An 8,966-nucleotide genomic window follows, 5' to 3' on the forward strand; every position below is an offset into this window, starting at 1 on the left:
TGCTCTAAACAAAAAGTACCTATATATATGGAATGTTCAGGCCACGTTCACAACTCAGTTCAGCTGCAGAATTATTCCTTCCCTAGTTTCTTGCATTTTTGTTTTTCAGCGTTGTCAGTATTAGTGGTGAAGATCACGCATTTATCAGCGAGTAGGGCTCTTTTTTGTTGTTGAAATGGAGCAGAAACATGAGAGTGCAATTTATTCGGGATTTGCGTTACATTGCATTTTCAGCTAACATAAAATTACTGCGTCAACAATCTCGCTCGTTCGTCCGATTGTGATTTATTAACTTGTATGCATGTTAACCTGAACCCTTTCCGTTATTCGTCTGTTATTTGCTCAGGAACATGTGCCACAACGAGGGGTTATTCGAAATTGTACGGAGGGAATTAAGCGCCGTGGTGTTTATCGTACGCTATTAGAAAATGAAGAACAGCGCTGACTAACAGTGCTTACGCTGGCTGCTATGCAAAACTGTTCCTTTTAAAGCTTTTATTACCGCTTTAATAAAGCTTAACCATAAGCCGAAATTGTAAGCGCAATAATTTTCATGCCTCTGGTGTGTTGAAGCGCTAAACTGCTGATTTCGTTCAGAGCTGCGATTGGTCAGATGAGTAACATAGCACCGATCATGCCGTCTGTCTTTGCTGACTTACTTCTTTTTTAACATGATATCGAATCATGAGTATGAAAGCACATGCACCGAATATTAGTGATTATTTTGGCCGTTAGCAACCAAGAGAATGTTTGCATGCGTGATGGTTCTCGTGGCCGATAGCGGCCAATGCACCTTTTTTCAGTAATGTTCTGTGCATCCGCCAAGCCGCCTCGTCCGCCATTATTGCCGACCATGTCAGGCGGAAATGGGCAGAAGATCGCTGTACGTGTTCTTCGAAGAAATAGCAGAAGCGAGGAGGCGGGGTCAGTGTCGCCAGCGCGGGTGAAAGGATCAATGCAGTGGGGGAGCGTGAGCCAGCGCAGCTTTTAACTATTGTCCTCAAAATAACCCTGCCACCCCGCTTTCGGGAGAGGGCCGCCTTCGAGAGGGGAGGCGGCGAGGGCTGCATACTTTGCTGTACAGCGTCTTCGCGCAGAGGGCACACAGCTGGTTTGGAGAGTAAAAAAGGGGGTAAGTTTTCTGAAAGAGACTAACGGCCTCCACCACCTCCACGCGGGTGTAACGATGCACTGTGCAGAGTGTATCGTTAGTCCATGCGCCTTCAGATAGCATAAGTCGTGAAGATGCACCCTTCTTACACCCTTTTTTCTTAGAGTGTAGGTGCGGAAGGGTGCTACCTTGAAAAATTGTAATCGTTTGTACTATTCTCTTGAATAAATTTCGTTTAAAAAAATGAGTCCTACTAGTTTCAGAAAAGACCTTGTATTAAGGTCTGCCAAGAGAGAATCATAGTAATGGAAAGACGGCGATCAATATATCTATCATAAAAATTACGAGGAACTTTAGCGGCTAAAGTGGTGAAAGGCGAAAGCCTGAGTACTGCATTCTGCTACGCGATTGTTCATGTCGCATTCTTTTGGAGCATTAATTAACTGCCAATTAACGACGCTTAATCTTTGCCTTGAGGAGTGGAACGCGACGGCGTGTTGTAGCGCTGCCAGGGAGTCCACAGAACGCCACCACCCGTTCGGCGCGATGCGTTGCCCTTTGAAGCCAACGCTTTTCGAGGAAAGGAAATGGCGCTGTAATGCTCTGTCATTTCTCTGGACACTTGAACCGCACCGTACAGGAAGGGAGGAAGTGGAGTGAAAGAAGAAAGAGGGGCTGTGATGAAGAAATTGAAAATTGTATTGGAGGAAAGGAAATTGCGCAGTAACTGTCTAACATATTTTGATGGACACCCATCAAAATTCGCGCGCAGGGATGTGACGACCATTTCGAGCAATCTGAAACGCGGACATATTTGCTAACACGTCTTGGTCACGACAGTATGAGCCATTAAAGGGTTTCGCCTTAATAGATAGATGGACGCGTCCGCGGGCTAAGTTAAGAATGGCTGTTTTCTAATTCTAACTATAAAAGCCGTATTGGTTTCGGCAATGGCTATATGTATAGCTGCTTCCTCTGCTTCTTCCGGAGTACAGGGGCGTCTATGGTATGGGGGGGGGGGGGGGGCTGCTGGATGGCAAGCCACAGCTACTGAACGGTTTAGACCACACGCGGCGTCCAGCAGCGCACATCCTCTGAGGTGCATTATTCTTTATGGATCCTTCCTATAGTCGGAACAACAACCGTTGGAGATCGGGCCGCGGAGCGGAAAAAGAATCTCTCTCCCGACGAAGAGGAAGCGCGGCGCGAAAGCCGGCGTGCCGCTGCTCGAGAACGGATGTGACGACTTCGGTCCAATCACGAATATCTTGCTGCTTAGCATGCGTCAAGATGTCAGCGAGTTCCAACAAAGGATTCGAGTTCCGAGTCCGCGTTACCCAGCGGTGCGTGTGCGCAACCAGGTATGTCTACATTGGGATGTCAGCTAGTGGAAGATTCGAGTTGCGAGCCCGTGTTACCTAAAGTCCCTAGATCAGCTTTGCTAAGTAGCGACAAGTCCCTCCTCTCCTAACGCCCTTTCCCCTGCTGCTCGCGTCGTCCGCCATGTTCTTCCTAACGCGCTCCGGCGGCGCGGTCGTATGCACTGGAACGGCGGACCTTGCAGAGTCGCGGCTTTGCTGTAAGGGGTAGTAAAAATGTAGCAAATGAGCTTGGTATGAGGAGAAGGGGGACATGCCAGTAATGCGCTCCAAATGTGGTCTGTGTTGTGTTTTGCCGCAGACGGTGAGGGCGGGCAAACTGCAGTCATCGGGCGGCGGCCTAGCTCTCAATAGGGACTTTAGTTCGCGAGAGAACACACGCTGCTTTGCTGTACGGGGCAGTAAAGAATGTAGCAACTGAGTTGTCTACCAAATAGAGGGGAAACGTGCCAGTAATGCGGTCCGAATGTGATTTGCGTTGAGTTTTGTCGGAGGCGGCGAGTGCGGCGAAACTGCAGTCGTAGTGCAGCGGCCTAGTTCGCGAGAGAACACGGACACGCGCGCAGCTTTATATATAGCGTATTATTTTAAATACTACCAACGGTCACTCGCACATAGTAGAATTCATAACTGCGCGTGGACAGTCACGCCCGAGCGGTGCGAACTTTTGTACCTGATAAATAGCGTACAGTATATTGCTCTTCCCTGTCCGTTCTCGCTCACCCCTTGCCGAGTTCTCCCTTTTGCTTTTATTTCCGCCGGCCGCAGCTCGTTCGCGCAAGACATCAGGTAGGAATTGCCGCGGCCGGAAGCATCTTTTCGTTTCTTATTGCAATGAAACCATTACCGCTACAGCACCTCTTATATGCTGCTGTTTCAACACAGCATCCCCATTATGTTGTTTTGAATAGTATGCCACAATGCACGATTACAGAAGTGTCACGCGCGCTCAGTCAAATTCACGTACTATCACGAAATAAAATTTGCCGTCGGCAGGGGAATCTGTTTCACGCTTTTCAGACTCTGATGCAGGGCCTTTCGAAGCGTGCATTGCACACGGATTTGTGCTACATGTGGCTTTAATTTGCATAAATCATAGTTCGAGGTGAACCTACAATAGAACATAACCAGTATTGCCGAAGTTAGAGGTCAAAGAAAAACATATGGCGAAAAAATTCAAGGATTCACAACCAGTTTATTTCACACAAACAAAAAGACGCACATTAAAATTTTGCTGACTTCAGTCAGCTGGTTTCAGTGGAAGCCAGAGTGTATTGCAAGTTTACATATTTGGCTGCTGTTCTTTCGTATGGCTACCTTCCGAAGAACTTGTGGGACTCATTCCTGCCACGGTATTCAATTAATCAAGAAAGGCCTGATGCATTATGTGCCTTGCTTCAGCAGCTGAGAAGCCGCATTAAATGCCAAATAGCTGTTTGTATACCCTTGTTTCACTTAATGTCCTTTCATAAGTTTTTCTGAAAAAGCAAACCTCATTTAGGGGCTTAAGTTTGGCCAACCTAGCTCAAACTCTGACTGCAGTGCAGAAGCAGCACATGTAATTGTTAGGCAATGTTCATGATTTCTGTCGCACAATGTCGTTTTTTGCAAGCGGCACTGAAAACAACGCCAGCCCTTTTCCTGACTGGGTTGAGGACCCGAAGGCGCAACAACCCGGCATTTCGGCTGCTGCTCGGGCACAAAAAAGCGCCCGAAAAACTCAAGTTGCTTCCAGCACACAGCGACAAATATAAAAAAGTCACCTCCGCTGAATGTCCGTCGCCAGCACCATACGAGTAGCGTGCAAGCGCCGTCGAACTATGCAGCCGGACGGCTTAGGAAGAACATGGCGGAACGGAACCAGTTCCCAACCGGAAGTGGGCGCTGTCCAATAGTGTGCGTCGGTGGCGCCGCAAACGTTTTCGGTACTTAGCTTTTTTCAGAAAGGCTCATACAGGGACTTTAGTGTTACCGAGCGAAGCGTGTGTGCAACCAGACAAGTCCACATACAGACTGGGCCCGTAAGCTCCCGAACAAGAGGAAGCCGGGCGCGAAAGCCGACGTGCCGCTGCTCGAGAACGGATGCGACGACTTCGGTCACACCCCGAACAAAACTCAAACAGCATCGCTGTGTCATCAGTCTTACACGAGAGTGTAATCAGCCCTACAGTATTGCATGAAAAATAACACATGTTGGGGGCGGAGCCGCCTACATGGCAATTGGGAGCCCTCCTCGTGTAGGCAGGGCCCCTTACAAAGCAAAGGATAGTCAGAAGAATGGCCTTAGGGGCATGTTGGTGCATGATTAAATGAACGGCGGCGCAACAAGGACATTAACAAGAGAGGGGGCACCATATCGCACACTACCAACTGTTTATTACATGGAAAGGTGGGATATTTAAACATACAGCTCAGGCATGACACTCATCGCATTATCGCTCGGAACCCAACACGTGGAAAAAAGCAGCAACATCAGGATAACAGACAAGAAACCTTCAACCCCTGCAGAAAAAACTGAGATTCTGGTAACAGAAATTAGAGGAGGCCACCTCTAGCAAAATCGTAGCAAAAGCAGCGTCAAACATACGAAGCAAAAGCAGTCAGAAACCAAACACCAAAAATGAAAGTAAAAATAAAAAGTAAAAAAAAAGAAAAGAAACCAAACAAATAGTAATCGTAGCAAAGGCAGAGTCAAAAGCATTAAGCAAAAGCCGTCAGAACCCGAAAAACAAGAAAAAGAAAAAGAGAAAAACAATAACAAAATTAAGAACCCGCCCATACAAAGAACACAGCCGCCGCGGTGGCTCAGTGGCTATGGTGCTCGGCTGCTGGCCCGAAAGACGCGGGTTTGATCCCGGCCGCGGCGGTTGAATTTCTTTGGAGGAGAAATTCGAGGCCCGTGTATTCTGCGATGTCAGTGCACGTTAAAGAACCCCAGGTGGTCGAAATTTCCGGAGCCCTCCACTACGGCGTCTCTCATAGCCTCAGTCGCTTTGGGACGTTAAACCCCGTAAACCAAACCAAACCAAACCAAAAAAGACACGGCCACTGAAAATGCAGGGCTGAAAAGATGCACTGTACATGACGTCACAAAAAACTGTAAAGAAAGGACACTTCATTTCTACGGAGGGATACTGAAGAGTCGGTAACACAAGTGCTTCCCTTCTTATTGATCATAAAAACTTCAAGAATTTCACGTGCCACCTGATTGCGACTCCTACCCAGAATCCTTATTGGAATCCTGGGGTTCTTTAATGTGCACTGACATCGCAGTCTCTCTGGCAATTTCTGTGTGTCTACGCTAGTTTCTTTTCACTTGTTCTATCAGACTGTAGAATCAGACGTCCACTATGTTGTGACGGTGCCAGTATTTGCGTATACCACATTTCTTTCTAATTTCTCACTTCGATTCTCTATTTCAGTTACTGTCATGAGGCTGGGTTGCTCGCAACTGCGACTCTCTAAGGCGGACATGTTGGGATGACGTCGCAGGGTCGCGTGACCTCTCACCACAATTAGGGTTGCGCACAATAGCATGCTGTGAAGACTTCATTAAGTGACGTGACCTCTTTCGACCACTCAGCGATTTTCGTGACACCAAACCGGCAGAGCTTTCGTGTCAGGACAATAATAATACTATCATATTAAAAGCAGACTGCTTAATCAGTGGCTTAAAATATTTATTGGACCAATAAGAGGACCACGTAAAGAAGATTATGCACGTATTGAACGGCGATGATTGGCAGGGTACCAACCCAGGGGAGGCTTGAGACCGGTTCTCAGGCATAACCCCAAATAACGGTGATTTGCATTTCCGATGCCAGTGCAGCCGCGTGGGCTGTCTTCTACCATCCGGTGCAGCTTGCACTGAAAACACCAATAAAGATGTGCGTTTATCCGAAGACAGAAATTAACGAAAGAAGCGGCCTCTTCGGCGCAAAAACGATTACTGTGTGCGAATGTGTACATTAGATCCATCTGTCGCATCAGGTGCTGTGTTGCATCACGCGGTGTAGGGATTGTGACACTATTTCAAGCGGTGAACCACATCACTCGAGAGCTCTTTTTCGCACATCTGCGCGGCTCTCGTAAATTCAAATTTGTTCAGAACAAATATCGATGCTGGGATTCTAATGAGCTCTACTTACACTTTCGCCTTATGTGGGCCCCGAGTACAGCAGCTGTATCATTTAAAAAGTTCGGCGGACCTGGTCTTTCTGGCAAAGGCAGTTAGTAGCTATTTCCACAAAAAGGTCCCGCATGTATTAGGAAATCACACTATATGGACGCTGATAGAGATCACTGGCAGTGGAGACTCGCATCGAAGGGAGGATCTCAATTTGCCACTTTCAGACTGAATAGAGAAATTTAATCGCAGTGCCTGAGCTCCCGGTTAACCACGGACGCATGAAGAGAAACTAAATGAAAATGTACCGTTGCGCTTTGCCATCCATCGTTTGTGTCAAACAATTTCGCAAAGACTGCGGGGCATTCTCCTTTTTGTTGCCAATACTTTGCGGTTCTATGAATGCTAAATGCAGATGGGGACCAAAATAAACAGAGCGAATTGGAGCGAATTTCTCACGCGTTGCCTAATTGAAATTTGCAGCTTAGTTATGTGCATGCTGCTAGTGATGTATGGGAGTTTTTAGTGGAAAAAGAGTTCTTTTCATTTCCGAGTAGGAAGACGAATAGCATGCTCCATTTACGTAAGAGCACACCTATACGTGCAGTCTGCGTCGCCGGGTTGTAAAACACGCAACTGTTTTACAAACACATCATGGAATAAAAACTGCACTTAGATTAGAGCCGGTCAGTGGTTTTCTGGTAAGGGCGTGGTCGCGGTCGGTTTTTTATGTCCATGGCGCTCTACTTGCGTGTAACCATCGCTTCTAAAACTTAGCAGCTGCCACATGATGCCCTTTCCTTTTCAAGATTGAGCACTGCTCGAGCGGTTCTCACAAGGGTAGCGTTGGTTATACGTCTCCGCGCTCATGCATAATGACCACACTCCAATGCTCAGACTCCAAGTGTGTAAAGACCGGGATACATGCGACGTTTTTTTTCGACGACATTCGCGCGGCAGGATACGTCGCGGCGGCGCGACGGCCGGCTGGAAATACAAGGAGCGTTGAAGCGGCGGCGCGCCGCCGCGTATCCCTCGACGCGAAAGCAAATGTGATCAACAAATGGCAAACACCACTGTGCAAGGAGTTCTGTGAGAACAGAGACGCTGACCATTCCGTTAAAATCAGGAAAGTTTCACTTCGACACCAATGTACAAATTTTAGCACGCGCGCTTAAGTATCTATAAAGATTTTCGTGCTCCAATGCCTGCCGTCCCGTACCTTTGGGCGCCCGCTCAGCCGCGGACAGCAGCGTCTGCGGTTATCTTCGACACGTTCGCTTCAGGGAGGGAGCGCAGGCATTCTTATTCAAGATTCGGCCGTGTTCTCCAAAAAAAAAAACGACATTTCAAGTCTGATGGAGTGTTTATTTTCACGACAATAGCATTTCCGTGCCAAAAACACTGCGTAGCTCGTCGGCCATGGCGGCCATGATTGGCGGCGGCAGGCAGAGGACCGGAAGAGCGGGCTTTCTGCGCTGCTATTGGCTCGCTTAAGTGCCGCTTCCGGTCTCATCGGACGCCGCGCGTGAAAATCTAGCCGGTCCTGATCGGCGGCGGCGGCGGGCGAAAATCGTCGAATCGCCGCGGTAAAAACGCTCCATGTATTCCGGCCTTAAGTCAGCCTTGTGGGATTTAAAGCAACGTTTTCGCTCTTACTCTTTTAAGGGAGGGTTTCCGTGCCGCTTATCGTGCAAGCCCTATTTCAAAACTTCAAAAATTCTGGAAGAAAATGTTGTAGAGTAGGCGAGATATGAAAGCTTCATTCAAACTGTGCTGTGAATACGTGGATTTCGTATCTCGTCTGCTTCATTGCCTATTTCGCGTTACTTTGAGAAGCTTACACGAGGACAGCAAGAAATCCACCACAACGTGCTGTGCGATATGGCATGAAGAGTTCATTCAACTCTGCGGGCCCAGGCAGTTGCGTCCAGAAAACTGCATGGGAGAGATCGTGGGACAGACTAGTAGAATAGTACAGACAGACTGAGTAGTTTAAACACATATCGTCAGCAACTTTTTCGTCATCATTTTGGGTAGGAGTATACCATGGCACTAAGAGAAGTCACGTGGCTGTTTGGTTGTAAAGTGCTGAACGCATGCAGCGTGCGATGCTCAACGAAAACAGAGTGTGGTATCAGCAGAGACCCGCGGTAGAATTTCCAAGGTCTTCTCTCATGAGAATACCATGCAAATGGCTGAGAAGCAAGTGTAGTGTACCAATCCGTACAAATTATGTGGTCGAGGAAAATGAGGGGATCCAGCCTGGAAACTTTTGAATCTAGGCGGTAATTTATATCAATTAAACCAATTAAACCAGTCATGCATTTGATCTTGTCTACAGGAAAGC

This window comes from Amblyomma mixtum, chromosome 8, assembly GCF_055824585.1.
Source record: "Amblyomma mixtum isolate Tamu chromosome 8, ASM5582458v1, whole genome shotgun sequence".
NCBI classification, from domain to species: Eukaryota; Metazoa; Arthropoda; class Arachnida; order Ixodida; family Ixodidae; genus Amblyomma; species Amblyomma mixtum.